Consider the following 15258-nt stretch of genomic DNA (forward strand, 5'->3'; position numbering starts at 1 on the left):
CAGTTCCTCATATTGTGGTGACCCCCCCCCCAACCACCAAATTCTTCCCTTGCTACTTCGTAACTGTAATGTTGCTACTGTTCTGAATCATAATGTAAATATCTGATATGCAGGATATCCGCTATGTGATTCCCCCCAAGGGGTCATGACCCACAGGTTGAGAACTGCTGCTCTGAATTTCATCTTTAACACTGAGAATAAAAGAATGCCACGGGAAAGCCTAGAGACCCTGTCCCACGGGCCCTAAGCCTTCATTTCTGTGTTCAGTACTGGAATCCTTTGGGGCATCCAATTGGGTTAGGAGGAAAGTGGATACATTGTATGCAGCGTGCGCATTAGAGAATTAGTCCCTCAGATAACAGGATTAGAGGGAGCCGAGCAGGCCATGGCCTCAGATGGAGATAGATTGCCCCGGAGCCTCTCTGATAGAACAGCAATCAAGTTTCCCCCGAAGAAATGTCCTAATAATGGATTTGATGGCACAACAGACAGAGGGAACTTGGAACCACGGCCAGTGGCAGGGTGTAAATTGCCTCAAATGAAACTTCGGAGTCACTTTTGCCCCTTTTTAACAAGATAAGAATTAGCGTGAGGCCTTGATGAACTCGCCTTGGCCAGTGGGGAACAGCAGCGGCCCTGGCTAATTTGATTCCTGAGCTCTGCTTCAGACCACCAGGCTCCTCCCAGGGAATGGAAGCAGACACTCAGATGGCATATGGCAGGGAGCCAGTCTGCCTAATGAAAAGCTCTAAGAGTGCAGGACCCACAGGCCTGGGCTGGCTCTTTGTGTCCAATATTCCCGGCATTGGAGGAGGAGGGTTGGACTCCCAAACATGCATGCCTGGAGAATGTTGTCACCCATCCGGAGATACCACCGAGCACCCTCTGTTCTTACACCCATTTCCCAGATTCAAACAGAACTTAGGCAAGGCACCTGCAAGTGCCTTAATTCCCATAGCTGGTTTGGGATGGAGCTGAGATCCGTCAGGCTCCTGGCTCTGGAATTTTCCAACGCAGCTGGTTTTCTGTCTTCCACAGTAAATTTTTACTGGTCTGTAAAACTTTTACCACCAAAGACCCTGACCTTTTAAAACCTAGAAACATATATATCTGTGACCAGTGGCAACATCTGGTCCCACCATGGGCCCACCTGCCAGGGAAAGGCTAGGAGAGGCATCTGGCTGGCTTGTCCTTTGAATAGAAGACATACGCCTTTCTCCATCACCTTGTGGAGAGGGCTCCATGAAGCCCTCCGTCTCCTTGTCCTCCAGGCTTGGTGTTTGCTAATAATGAGTCTCATAGGACCCACCTTCGTCCCACTGAGGGTCAGACCAAGAGAACAGACAGGTGCTCCCAGCTTCATGGACAGAACATATTGAGCATAAAGGCTGAAAGATTCTAGGATTGTTTATTCGTGGAGAGACTAGACACGGAAAGATGGGGAGCATCTGGCGACGTCCTAGGTCTCTAGACAACAAACTGCCAACATAGGGAAGAGAGATGAATAATGGCATTCTCAACGGGAGGAGATCATCTCCTTTCCTGTTTATTCCGCCTTCTCGCTGCATTATGTGTGACCCTCAGTTTTGTGCCAACAAGGCTCCAGATCCTTGAAATGTCTGCACAAGCTCACACTGTACCTATTGACACAAGCTCGAGTCAACAGAGAGGAAGGACCCTCCGTGAGGAAATGCCTCCCTGAGATCCAGCTGTAAGGCATTTTCTCAACTAATGAGCAATGAGGAAGGGCCCAGACCATGGTGGGCAGGGCCATCCCTGGGCTTGTGATCCTGGGTTCTATAAGAAAGCAGGCTGAGTAATCCATGTAAAGTAAGCCAGTAAGCAGCACCGCTCCATGACCTATGCATCAGCTCCTGCTTCCAGTTTCCTGCCCTGCTTGAGTTCCTGTCCTCACTTCCTCCAGTGATGAACAATGATGTGGAAGTATAAGCCAAATAACCCCTTTCCTCCATAACTTATTTTCTGGTCATGAGGTTGCATTACAGTAATAGAAACCCCGACTAAGACAATACTGTTGAGTAAATCTGTTGAGCATCTTCGATGAGCCAGACCCCTTGGTCTTAGCTACTCATTACTTTCTATGAAGAAGATGTTAATAGTTATTCCCAAGGCACAGATGAGAATGACACGGCAAGTATCCAGAGTTAAATGGCTGGGGAGAAGAGGATGTGGCAGAGGCCATGGGCATAGAAACAAACACATGACTTTAATAGCCCAATTATAATCTAAGGATAATCTGAGTGCTTTTATTTTTTCTGATTTATATTGTGGTGGTTTGAATATGCTCTGCCCAGGGAATGACACTATTAGGAGGTGCAGCCTTGTTGGAGAAAGTATGTCACTGTAGGGATGAGAATAAGACCCTCCTCCTAACCCTGTGGGAGCCAGTCTTCTTCTAGTGACCTATAGACGAAGACATAGAACTCTCAGTTCCCCCTGCACCATGCCTGCCTGGATACTTCCATGTTCCTGCCTTCATGATAATGCTTTGAACCTCTGAACCTGTAAACCAGGCCCAATTAAATTGTTGTCCTTATAAGAGCTGACTTGGTCATGGTGTCTCTTCACAGCAACGCAAACCCTCACTAAGATATGCACCCAGGTGGATTGGAATTTGGCCCCTATACTTGTCTCTTTCTTGTCTTGGAAACGGGGGCCGGGGGAAAGGGGGAGAGGTCCAGCTTTTGTTGTGCTAGTTGAAAGTCAGGATCATTGGGTTGGCTCTAATGAACTACCAAATATATTTCTATTTGGGGAGGGGTTAAGACAGGGTCTCATGTAGTCCAGGTTGGCCTTGATCCCACTATGCATCTGGGCTTGACCTTAAACTCTTCCTGGTTCTCCTACCATCTTCCCAAATGGTAGGATTACAAATGAGTCCCATTGTGCTTGGTTTTAAAGATATATTCATTGAAGAATAGAATTAGGATATGTAATGAGAGATGAGGAGAGGGGTTGTAGCTCAGTTGGGAGACTGTTCCCCTTGCAAGCATGAAGCCCTAGGTTCAGTCCCCAGTAAACCGGAAATGGTGTCAACACCTGAGAGGTACAGATAGGGGGCTCAGAAGTTCCTGGCCATCCCTGGCTCTACACTGAGTTCTAAGCAAGCCTGGGCTATGTGAGACCCTGTCCCAAAACAAAACAAAACCCAACTAAACTATAAACAAATAAACAGAACAAGGATAGAAAATACATGACTGGGCACAAAACTTTTTTCTCCCAAGCACAAAGTGAGTTGAAAAATACTCTGCCGGCTGGGCAGTGGTGGCGCACGCCTTTAATCCCAGCACTTGGGAGGCAGAGGCAGGCGGATTTCTGAGTTCGAGGTCGGCCTGGTCTACAGAGTGAGTTCCAGGACAGCCAGGGCTACACAGAGAAACCCTGTCTTGAAAAAAACAAAAACAAAACAAAAAAAAACTCTGCCATTCTGCTCCTGGAAAGGCCTGCTCAGCACAGGTCAGGCATGAGGCCTCGTGGGAGGGGCATCTGGCCCATGTAGCTGTGATGTTAGAGCTTAGGTCCCGTGTTTATGATGGTGTTGGGTGTGATGGGGTGGATGCACTGGGGGACAGGAATGCCTGCTCTCACCTGTCACCAGATGAAGAGGCTTTTTCTAACTTCCCCCTGGATGCCATAGCAACCTGAGGAGGTCATGATGGCTTTGAGGCTGTCCCTAAGTGGTGAATAAGGTGTTGATGGTGCCACTTTTCACAGGCAAAACAGAAAAGAGCCAGCAAGGGGCCTGTGAAGTTGTGCAGCACTCCTGTGACTCTGAGCTATTTCAGGGCCTTGAGAAGAACTGGATAGATCTAAAGAACCTGAGACTCTCGGGCCCATGAGTTTAGATCTCAGTCATTACATCTCTCTCTGTTTGGTCCTGTCTCTTCCTTGTACAAGTCTATGCCTTTAGCCAATACTCACAGTAAGCTGCAAGGGGTGTCTCATATCTCCAGTCCCAGCACTTGAAGAGCTGAGGCAGGAGGATTGCTGTGGGTTTGAGGTCAGTTTAGGCTATGGAGCAAGTTTTAGATCAGTTTGGGCTACAGGGTAAGATTTACATTCTACCCATCCCATATGTGAGTGTGTGGCCAACCTTCACCGTCCACACTGACTACAAGAGATGGAAGGGGACTTTGTCCTGGGTTAGGACAGTGTGGTGGTGGCAGCAATGGCCTGAGAGAAACTGCAGAGAGGGCAAGCTGTGTCCCAGATGGAGAGCTTCATGGCACTAAACTTGGGAACTTTCTTTGATAAGCCTTCAATAAGGCCCAGAGGACTTAAGGACTCACTGGCTGACACTGAAGAGCAGAGCAGATCTAGCCTTCATGTCTTTCTTCCCTGCCTCAGCATGGAAAAATGGAGGCCTCGTTTCAGATTTTGCAATTAGGATAGCACTGGTCTAGTAGGATGGGTTAGAAAATGGTCTTCCTCTATTTTCTCTTTTTATTTTAAATTTAAGTTTCAAAATTAGAAGCAATGTGTTTCTATACTATTTCACTTTGTTGGTTCTTTCCCCCTCATTCTAATTCTTGTATCAAAGAAGAGAATAAACTTGGTCTCTCAGATGTGCCTCCTTCTTGGAAGACAAAACTTCCCCCATCCTCTCGCCAGATTCCCATCGATGTCCTGGCTTTTCAGTTCATTTCATCATCTTGAAGGCAGCAGCTCTCTCCTGTGCCCCATATAGCACCACCCATGGTAGAGTGCTCTCCAAGGCAGAGGGTCAGTCCAAATGCATGCCTAAGTTACCAAGCTCCTAGAAGAGCAGGCTTTAGCAAGCCACTAACCCATATGGGACCCCAGAGCTCAGGCTGGGGGCAGAAGGTCATTTGGCCTAAGTTTGTAGCAAGAGAATTAATGGATCCCAGGGAGGAAGGATCCATGCAGGCTATCTTACTTGTTTGGGGGGATGGTGGGGGTCACCATTCATCCATCTGGCAACCCTAGAACAGGACCTGAGAACAGATATTGGTTTGCCTCAAATTCTTCTCTTACTTGAATTCTAATTTCTGGAGGGCCTGTCTTATCTATCTCTTTGCTTCTGGAAAAAACAGAGCTTTAATATGTCATAATTAGTATTATCTGAGGAAATTTCAAAGACAGACCTCGAAGACCCTCTTGGGGATTCTGAAACAGTATCTTCCAGTCTCTAACTTTAATTGCACTTGGTACAATTTGACTTGTTTCCTTTTTCCTGTAGAAAAAAAAAAATGTCCTATCCAACCCATCCTTTGCATGGTTTCTTCGTGGAAACATAAACACCACGGATGGTTCTGGGCTGCACCAGGCAGAGTGTGTTGCTACCAACATTAATACATCACTAAGGGGCTTACAGTGCACTTGCCTTAATATTCTGTCTGAATTCCTGACATTCTGGGCTAGAGACATGATTCCCCTCATGTCTGTACGAGGACTATGGTTCCAAGATACTTAGGAGCTTGCTCAAGGTGTCCACGCTTGATTTATAACCCTAAGTCAAGCCAGGGCAACGCACCTGAAGATCTGATTCTGTCTTCTGCCTTTCCACGGGGATACGACACAAAGAAGGAAAAACCACAACAAACTGTGATGGCTGTTGCCTCAGGATGGTGCTGTTAGGAGGTGGGGCAGAAGAAAGATTTATTCCCACTCTCTACCTTGTTATGCTCCTAAACTGTAAATATATGTTATATGCAAAAAAAAAACAAAAAAACAAAAACCAAAACAAGCAAACAAGCAAACAGACAAAAACTTAAATTAAGTTAAACACTGGCAACAGTGAGACCCAGCCCAGTCTTATTCCATCCCAGAATGCCAGTGTGACCTTGGATTAAAGCAGCTAAACTATCTAGGCCTCTGTGACATGCCTGCCATATGGAATAATGTGGCAACTGCCCTGTCTGCTAAATTTGCTTGTCTATCAAATTCCCCCAGGTCTATGGCAGCAATCTTCTTCACACTTATTAATCTGGTACTGCAAGGTGACACAGTGTGACTGGGCTCAAATGATGTACGTCACCTCTCCATCTTCTTTCTCCACTACACAGAAATTATAAAAACCACAATTCATGTTAACTGTTCTCTGGGACCCTTTGCTTAAGGACACTACTCCCATTTGAAAGTGCTCTGCCTCATGATCTAGTCACTTCTAAAAAATATTACCTCCTACAGCTATCACACTGGGGGTTAAGTTCCATCAATATGGATGTTTGAGGGGCACAGACATCCAATCTCTAGTAATACTGAAGTGTCTAACCTTGATATTTTCATGTCTGAGTTGGATGTAGCCATGTATACACTTATAGGCTGTTGTTAGGATTGAATTATACATATATATGTATATATAATATATATAATATATCTTATATAATCATATAATATATATTATATAATCATATAATATGTATATGATTATATAATATATATTATATATTATATATTATATGATTATATAATATATATTATATATTATATATTATATGATTATATAATATATATTATATGATTATATAATATATTATATGATAATATATAATATATATGATAATATATATAATATATAATATATTATATAATATATAATATATAATGTAATATATTATATAATATATAATGTAAAATATATTATATAATCATATAAGATATAATATATAATATATGATATAATATATATTATATATATACATATATATGTGTATATATATGCTAATCAGATGGTTCAGTGTTTAAAGGTACTTGCTGCCCAAGAAAGCCGATGACATAAGGTCAATCCCTGGGACCCACATGGTAGAAAAAGGAAACCAACTCCTTTCAAAGAAGTGAAAGGAAAGAAACACTTTAGCAGAATTAGGAACAGCCAAAAGGGATGGTACCAAGTGTTAGTGTACAGGCAATTCCACTGGCCTGCTCTCAGGGACCTAGCAGTTGCTTCCATCATGACCTGCCTCTGCCAGGTGTGCCAGATGTGTGCTGTAGCCAAAAGGACCGGCCTACCACCCCTGCTCTCTCTGTTCTCTTCCTGTGCCCCTTCTCTCTCCCTCTCTGATCCCTGCTCTCCGCCCTCAGGCCTTTGTTCCCCATCTGTCTGCCTGTCTGCATGTCCGTCTGTCTGCCTCTATTCCTTCTCCAGCTCCCTTTTGTACCATACCTGTTGCATAGCTTAATTTCTCGGGAGTACACCTGACTCGGCTGCCAAGGATTCCCCCACACCACATTATATTTCATAATATCAAGCAGCTATGTAGCCCACACAGTGACCCAACGTGGATTCTGGGAATTAAAATGAGAGAACTGGAAGCAACAGCTTGCTCATGTCTTGAGTGACAATGATTTTCCTCAAAGGTCCCCTTCTTGGACCATCTTACCTAGAGTACTCTCTTAATCTCTCTAAATCCCTTCCGTGTAGGATAATACATAATCTACCCCTTCATCTTGTTTACTAGTCTCTCATCTCTGGAATGTAAGCCCTGCAAGACTGTTGGATTCTCAGAACCTAGAAGACTTGTCACACGGAAGCTGTTCCAGCAATATTCATTGGCTGAACTTGTAAATGGGGAAAGGTTTCCCCTATGGAAGTGTTGCAGCTCTGAAGGGAAAGGTATTCTGGCATCTGGAAGCAAAGAAATACCACAAAGTCACACCACACAACAAATTTCATACAGGAGATTTATTGGAAAAAAAACACAAGAGGGTGGCGGCCTCTGCCCCAATGAGAAACGGCAGAATAGTGAGCAGAAACAGGCTTTGTGTAGGTCTTCTTGGAGGATGGGAGAGCTTTTCAGGATGGCTTGGGATTGGTGGGATTCGGTGGCCTGATCTTGGGGTAAACTCAGGGATTTGGGATTCTGAGGCCTGATTTTGAGCTTTTTCTTTTCCCCTCTGCAGGTCAGAGCTTGGCCACCTGTATCTTGGGAGACTGGAAACCCCTTGAGACACAGGGGGTTTAGAGTAGTCTGGGGACAGAACCTGGCCATTCACATGCTTTGAGGGGCTACAGAAATGAATGTCTGAATCAATGACATCAGAAAGAAAGAAAAGTAAGAGATCCATGCAAATCTATCTGTGTTCTGGCGCTCTTTCTGCCTGCCCTCTTAGGGTGGCCGGTCAACTGAGACAGGAAGGATGCTGATGGCGTTGAAGCTGGGATTATTGACTGCCTCCTCTGGACCTGAGAAGGAATTGGGAAGATACATTTGTTGGATGGCTTTTCTACGGGAGATATAAACAAATATCTATTTACCCACCAACAATAGACCAAACAATTTCATCCAAGTCTCACTTGGTGAACCAATGAGTTTATTGGGCTTGTTCACAGGCACATAGGTGGCTCACAGGCAGCTCCATTACCAAAAAGCCCATGTGGGAGATGAATCTTCCTCCTACTTCCAGAAGGGAAAGTTTTAATTTGAAGGGAAAAGCTACACAATACCCTACCCATCTTTCTCTCATATTCTTCCTGCTTCTTTCTTGATATTCCCTGAGTTTTGGAGAAGGTGAATAGATGTTTGATTATTTTCTTTCATTTATGGCCCCATGTCAGAATAAGAGTCATTTATTTCTTAACAGCTTAACTAGTTATGAGTCTACACCAAAACTACTACCAGCTGAGAGAAAAAAAAGTTTTTCTCCAAGATTAAAGATGACACCAATAACCCATGGGTGTAAACTCAAATATGTAGAAGGCAACTGGACAGGCACATCATGTTTTTTAGACAAATGTCTAGTCCACACTTCACCCCATCTCAGCATTTAAGCAATGTGACGTCCCAGCAAAAGGTCATTCAGATTTCATCTTCAAGACAAGCTGAGTCCTTTCATGACAGCCTCTTGTTTCTTCAGAACTCTGTCTCTGTCTCTGTCTCTGTCTCTGTCTCTGTCTCTGTCTCTCTCTGCTTCTTTCTGTCTCAATCTCTCTGATTTTGTCTCTCTCTGTGTCTCTGTCTGTCTCTGTTTGTCTCTGTCTTCTCTCTCTTTTCCTGTCTCACTATGTAGCTGACTGGCCTAGAACTAACTATGCAGACTAGATGGCCTGGAACTCACAGATCTATTGCCTTTTCCTGACTGCTGGAATTGAAGTCATTTGCCACTGTGCCCAGCTTCTGTGGGTAGTCCTTTTTAATATCCTTACCTACCCTATCCCATAATAAGCATATTTGGTCTCTTTCCCCCGCCTACTTTCCCTTTTGCCCATGCCACGTTACTTCACAGCATAGCACAAGACTGATCTCGCTTGACTTAATTATTGTCTCTTGATACCAATGAAATGTTAGTTCCCTAAGTATGATGATCTCTCTGTGCTTCATCCACTGATGTACCTAAACTGTTTAGAACAGAGACTAGCATACAGTAGATGATTAATTGTAGTGGTTAGCCCGATGCTGTTTGTATTTTAATGCTAATACTGGTTCCTCAAGACCTGGTTGCACCAGAGATGAGAGAGTCCACACAGAGACCCAAGTGACTCTATGTGACCTTGTCCCCAAGTTATTTTTGGTTGGTAAATAAAGATGCTGATGACCATTTGGTTGGGCAGAAGAGACATAGGTGGGGTTTAGGATTCCTGGGCTGGAGGTCAGAGGAGAACCATGGGTGAGGCATGGGATGGGATGGGGGTGGAGGAAGGTGAATGGAGGAGGAGAGTTAGGTGAGTCATGTCAACGTGGCCCTGAGGGTTGGCCAATTGGAATTAAGAGCAGCCTGGATGAAACATAGTAAGTAGTAACTTGGGGTTATCCATAGGAAAGTAGATTCTAACAGCATAGAAGGTAGGTATCCTCCCAACTCTTGTGCTATTTAAGGCTTATTGTAAATAATAAAAGTTGTGTCTTTTATCCTTATCCAGGAACTGAATGATCAAGGTGGAGTAGAAACCCCGAATTGGGATTAAAATTTTTTTACAACAATTATTGACTATTGCATGGTACAGGGCTAAAGGACCACTTGCAGGACCCTGTAGATGTTGGTGACGTGTTCGTTCACTGGTTAATTCTGCAGCACGTTTACTGCTTTGCAGTACTAATTACAAGGCACTGAATGTACACAGGCTCCTAAAGCCTCCACAAGTCCAAACTCTGGATATGGATGTGAAGAGGCCCTATTTTGGAGGCCCTAGTGGGAGCTCTAGACTGTGATTGGCTCTGTGACTGGGTCCTTTGCTGACCATGTCATCTCATAGGCTCCATGTGGAATCATGGGTAATGATTCCCAGGTCCTAATCCCTGGAACCCGTGACTGTTGCCTTTGGTGTTAAACAGGGTTTGTAGTTGTGATTAAGTGAAGGGTTTTCTTTTTTTTTTTAATGAAATATTTATTTATTTTATGTATAGGAGTACACTGTAGCTGTCTTCAGACACACCAGAAGAGGGTATCTGATCCCATTACAGATGGTTGTGAGCCACCATGTGGTTGCTGGGAATTGAACTCAGAACCTCTGGAAGAGCAATCAGTGCTCTTAACCACTGAGCCATCTCTCCAGCCCAAAGTGAAGGGTTTTGAAATGAGATTTTATTCTGGATTATCGCAGTGTCCTAATTTGAATTTAAAGTGTCCACGCTAGCACATGTGTGTACACACCAGGTGGCGGTGCTCTTTTGAGATTGTCTGGCAGGCATAGCTGGAGGAGTAGGATACTGGAGAGGAGAGGAGAGGAGGCTTGAGGCTTAGAGACAGCTCTTCTTCCTGCCACTCCTCTCCTACCTGGCCCAGTGTGAGATTCACAGTGTCACACTGCTGGAAGCAGAGCTTCAAGCCACTCCCACCCAGCCATCCTTCCCCATCGTAAAGGACTGATCCTCTCAAGTTGTTAGCCAAAATAAACATCTCCTTACTTAAGTTGCTTCTTGTATTTATTTTTTAATCCTCCAATTTAATGGACGTGTATAGTATATTTCAAACATCTTCACACACACCCCACTAGCCTCTTATCCCCCTGTTGAGTCTCTTCTTGCCAAGGAGATGCCTTCCACTCTCCTGTCTTTTTGTTCTTGTTTTTAGGGTTGCTTGCATGAGTATAGTTTAGTGGGGGAGTATTAACCAGAGCATAGCTCTCCTGGGGTTACCACAACTCCCTAGGAACATAGACAACTTATCAGTGAATAAAGTGACTCTTCCTCCCCTAGTAACCATTAACTGCCATTAGCCTCTTGGTTAGAGGTTGAACCTCAGTAACCCCGCCTCCATCTCCGGATGGAATGTTGGCAGGCCTTATCTTGTATAGATCTTATGCAAATAACTACAGCTGCTGGGACATTCTTTCTACATTGCCTTCCTTCCAGCATGTTCCATGAACCTTGCACGGGGGTGACACAGATGTCTGGTTTACAGGTTAAGTTGCTTCCTGTCAGGTATTTGATTACAGTGACAGGAAGGTAGCTGATATTCTGGGTCAACCCTAAATGTAACCACAAGTCTCTTCATATGAAGGAGATTTGGAGACAAGGAAGGAGAAGACAGAAGCAGAAGCAGAAGCTGGAGTGAGGAGCCTTGACGAAGCAGGGAGGAGCCACCAGCGAAAAAGTAAATAAAAGGCAAGTGGCCTCTAGAAGGTGGAAAACAGAAAGAACTCGTTCTGCCCTCTTTGCAGAAGGGATCAGTTCTGCCAACACCTTAGCTTTGAAGGATGACACCCAGGTTATCAGAGAATGAATGTGTGCTGTTTTAAGCCACAAAATCTATGGCGATTTATTGAAGTAGTAACAGGAAACTAATTGATTCCACTCCATAGGTAGTCCCATCTCATACCGCCAGCACAAATACCGATTTGTGTGTGTGTGTGTGTATGCTTTTTATTGTTTGTTTGTTTTGAGTTTCTCTGACTTGCTTTCATTGTGATGGTAGTTTGCTTGTGTCTGTTTTTACTTGTTGAGACAGAGTCTCACTATGTATCCCAGACTGCTTTGAACTTGCCGTCTTTCTTCTGTAGCCTCCCAAAATTTGAGATTACAAGCATGTGCTTCTGTACCCAATTCCCAATTCCCCTTTCTTCTTCATCCTTGCCTCTTTGTTTTCTAAAGACAGAGTCTCCTGTGGCCCAAGCTGGTCTGAAACTTGTTATGTCCACCAAGGATGATTCCAAACCTCAAATACCCCTGCCTTTACTTCCCAATTAATACACACTCAATTTGTAGGGTACCAGGGATTAAACCCAGGGCTCTGTGGATACCACACCCTCAACCATGTTTTATACATCAACAGACCTTACATCCTCAGGGTTAGGACCTGACCACAGTACAGCGGCCCAGTGACTGCTAGTCTGTGTAGCCTTGTTCTCTGTCTCAAATGGACTGCATATAGCCAGTGCCTGTAGGTAGCAGTATCTGTACCTAACACCATAGCTGTCATCTTTACCATAATCTTGGAATAGTATCTTTGTCCAGCCACATCTCCATAATGAGAGTCCGATGACCCTTCAATTTCATGCTGCTGCAACACACACACACACACACACACACACACACACACGTACACACGAGTGTACATGCATGCCCACTACTATCCAAAACAGCAAAAGACTCCCAAGCCCATAAGCCCACAATGGTCAGCCCTGTCTCTGCCCAGTGTTCTAGAGAAACCCAGGATGGCAAGGAGAATTAATTCAGGGTAGCAGAAAAGCCAGAGAGCAGGGGAGTATCCAGAAAGATTTCAGGCTGCATGGAGGTCTAAGACCTAGAGTGAAGCCATCTCCTGGAGCCCTGGAAGAGACGACCACATAAAACCTAATGGGTATTTGAAGTATTGCCTGCTGGAGAGGATGGGAACTGGAGAGAGCTTTCATTCTCTCAGGGACCAGAGCAAAGAAGCAGTAACAGGGAGAATGGGTTATTTGGCATCAGGACCTGGTAAGGAAGACCAAGCAGCCACTCAAAGTTATGATGCCTCTTCCTGGTATTTGCCCTAGCAAGGGACAGGAGTGGGGGCAGCAATGAGCCCTGGTTGACACTGGGATTCCTGGGCCCTTCCCACTCCCAGAATGACCTTCACTGAGCCGACACTGTATCAGATGCCAGAGGTGAGGATAGATGGTACCTTATTTCCCTGCAGTCCCAGACTTACCTCCACCCAACATTCTGCTGCTCCTAGCTGTAAGATGGGAGGGGTGTGGTGAACAAGAGGATTACATCGTCAGAGGCAAGAATCATGCATTGGAGGGCAGGGAGGGCCAGGGGTTTTCCCTGAGCAAGGCTGGGAATGGGCTCTGATGCAGTAAGCATTTGATGTGGTGTGTCACGGCCTTATTCCTTGGGGAAAGTGGGTGTTTGCTGTCAGGAGCAGGAGCCAGAGGAAGGGGCCTGATGCACACTCGTTGGCTGCTCCCTTGGACAGCCATCTGCCCACAGCCTATAATTCAGAGGCCCAGCTGCACTGGGTGCTTGACCGATCTGATTGTGAAGAGGGGAGATTACCAAGTGCAGTGCAGTGATTGGCAGGTGCCCCAGGGCCCAGCTGCCCTGGTAGCATAGTGGACTCCAAGTGACACTGTTCTATCTCTGAATGCCTACCTCCCAATTATTCAGGCCTCCCAGGACCCCACAGTCACCTGCAATCCTGTTGTTCCTTGGCACCCTTGATTCCCCCAGAGTAGCATGTGGATGAATGTGCAAACACGTCCCATGGAGAGCTGCTTGAACTCAGCTCATCTGCACTTCTCTGTCTCTCTCTCTCTCTCTCTCTCTCTCTCTCTCTCTCTCTCTCTCTCTCTCTCTCTCTATCTATCTTTCCAGCCTGATGCTGAGGTGCTGAGAAAGAGTCTCAACTGTGCATAGACATTCAGTAAGTCTCAACACCTCAGCAAAGAGCTTTCTAAATTAACAAATGATACGGGAAGCAAGCAACAACAAACCCCGAGGGTCCTAAATGATTTTATTAGCTTGCCTAGAATCTCGAGTGTCTGGTTGGAAATCAAAACACATATTGTAACACTAACCTCTCCCTCCAGTCACACATAAAATCTTGCTTTATGAGATGTCAACTTAAGAGATGCCTCGGTGAATTAAAAGCATGTTTGCAAGCATGAGGACCTGAGTTTGGATCACGCACAGACACATGTATGTGCACACACACATATATGCACACACAGGCACACACACACACACACACACACACACACTATCCATGTAAAACACTGGGAGTGGTGGTACACAGGTGTAGCCCAAGCCCTGGGCAGGACGGGGAGTTCCTGTATGGATAGAAGTCAGAGGATTTCTGGCACTTGCTGCTGGCCAGGAGAGGTGTAGCAACAAATTCCAGGTTCCATGAGAGATTTTACCATCTAAAACTAGGTGAAGAGTGAAAGAAAATGCACGATGTTGACCGCTGACCTCCACACACAAGTGCACACACATCCCCCCACACATGTGCTTGCATACACACACACACACACACACACACACACTTAAAAAAAAGTAAAGGTTAAGGGTACAAGTGCCAGAGTCATTAAGGGTACAAGTGCCAGAGTCATGGAATATCTGAGTACAGTGAGCCATCCAAGGGTATGGATTCTGGATCCAGTGCTCAGAATTGTGGTAGCCTGAATATGGAGTATTTATTCCCTAGGGCTCCATGTATTCATGTCTTGGGCCCTAGCATTGTGGTACTGGAACTTGGTGGAAACTTGAAGAGGCAGAGGCTACTGGAATGTCTTCACATTGCTCTTCTAGAGGACCGGGGTTCAATTCTCAGCACTTACAACTGTCAGTAACCCCAGTTCCAAGAGATCCAACATCCTTGATAGCCTCTATGGGCACCTGGATATATTTATTTATATATCCAGGCAGCCTGTGCCAAACCAGATTTTCATCAGATGAAGTCTGACAGCTTTAAGAAGTACACTGAAGTGAAGCCCAAATGTGATTCTGAGACCCCAAACCTGAGCCCTTTTATGCCACCACTCCTGTCAGATAGAGAGCCCCTTAAAGTCCCTGTGCACTCTGAGTATCTTTCTGGGCAGCTCTGCTGGCACAGGGCCAGGTCCCTAACACACCGAGCAGATGCTCAGGTCACTACTGAGCCAAAGGGTGAATTTGTGTATGAATGAGTTTGATTTGTGGGGTACTGCTCCCCGCAAACAACCCTTCATCTCATGCTTAGTTCAGTGCACATCTGTCTCCTCTGTTGAAGCCAACCATTGAGTTTTGTAGCATGCTACACTGAAGTGTCCAGAAAAGCAGAGGGAAGGGATTCTGTACTTCTGGAACCCTCAGAGCAGGATGAAGGACCACCACTTTTACATTATGTACGCTGGTGCTTTGACATCTAGGGTCC

The sequence above is a fragment of the Arvicanthis niloticus genome, chromosome 26 (assembly GCF_011762505.2).
Source record: "Arvicanthis niloticus isolate mArvNil1 chromosome 26, mArvNil1.pat.X, whole genome shotgun sequence".
NCBI classification, from domain to species: Eukaryota; Metazoa; Chordata; class Mammalia; order Rodentia; family Muridae; genus Arvicanthis; species Arvicanthis niloticus.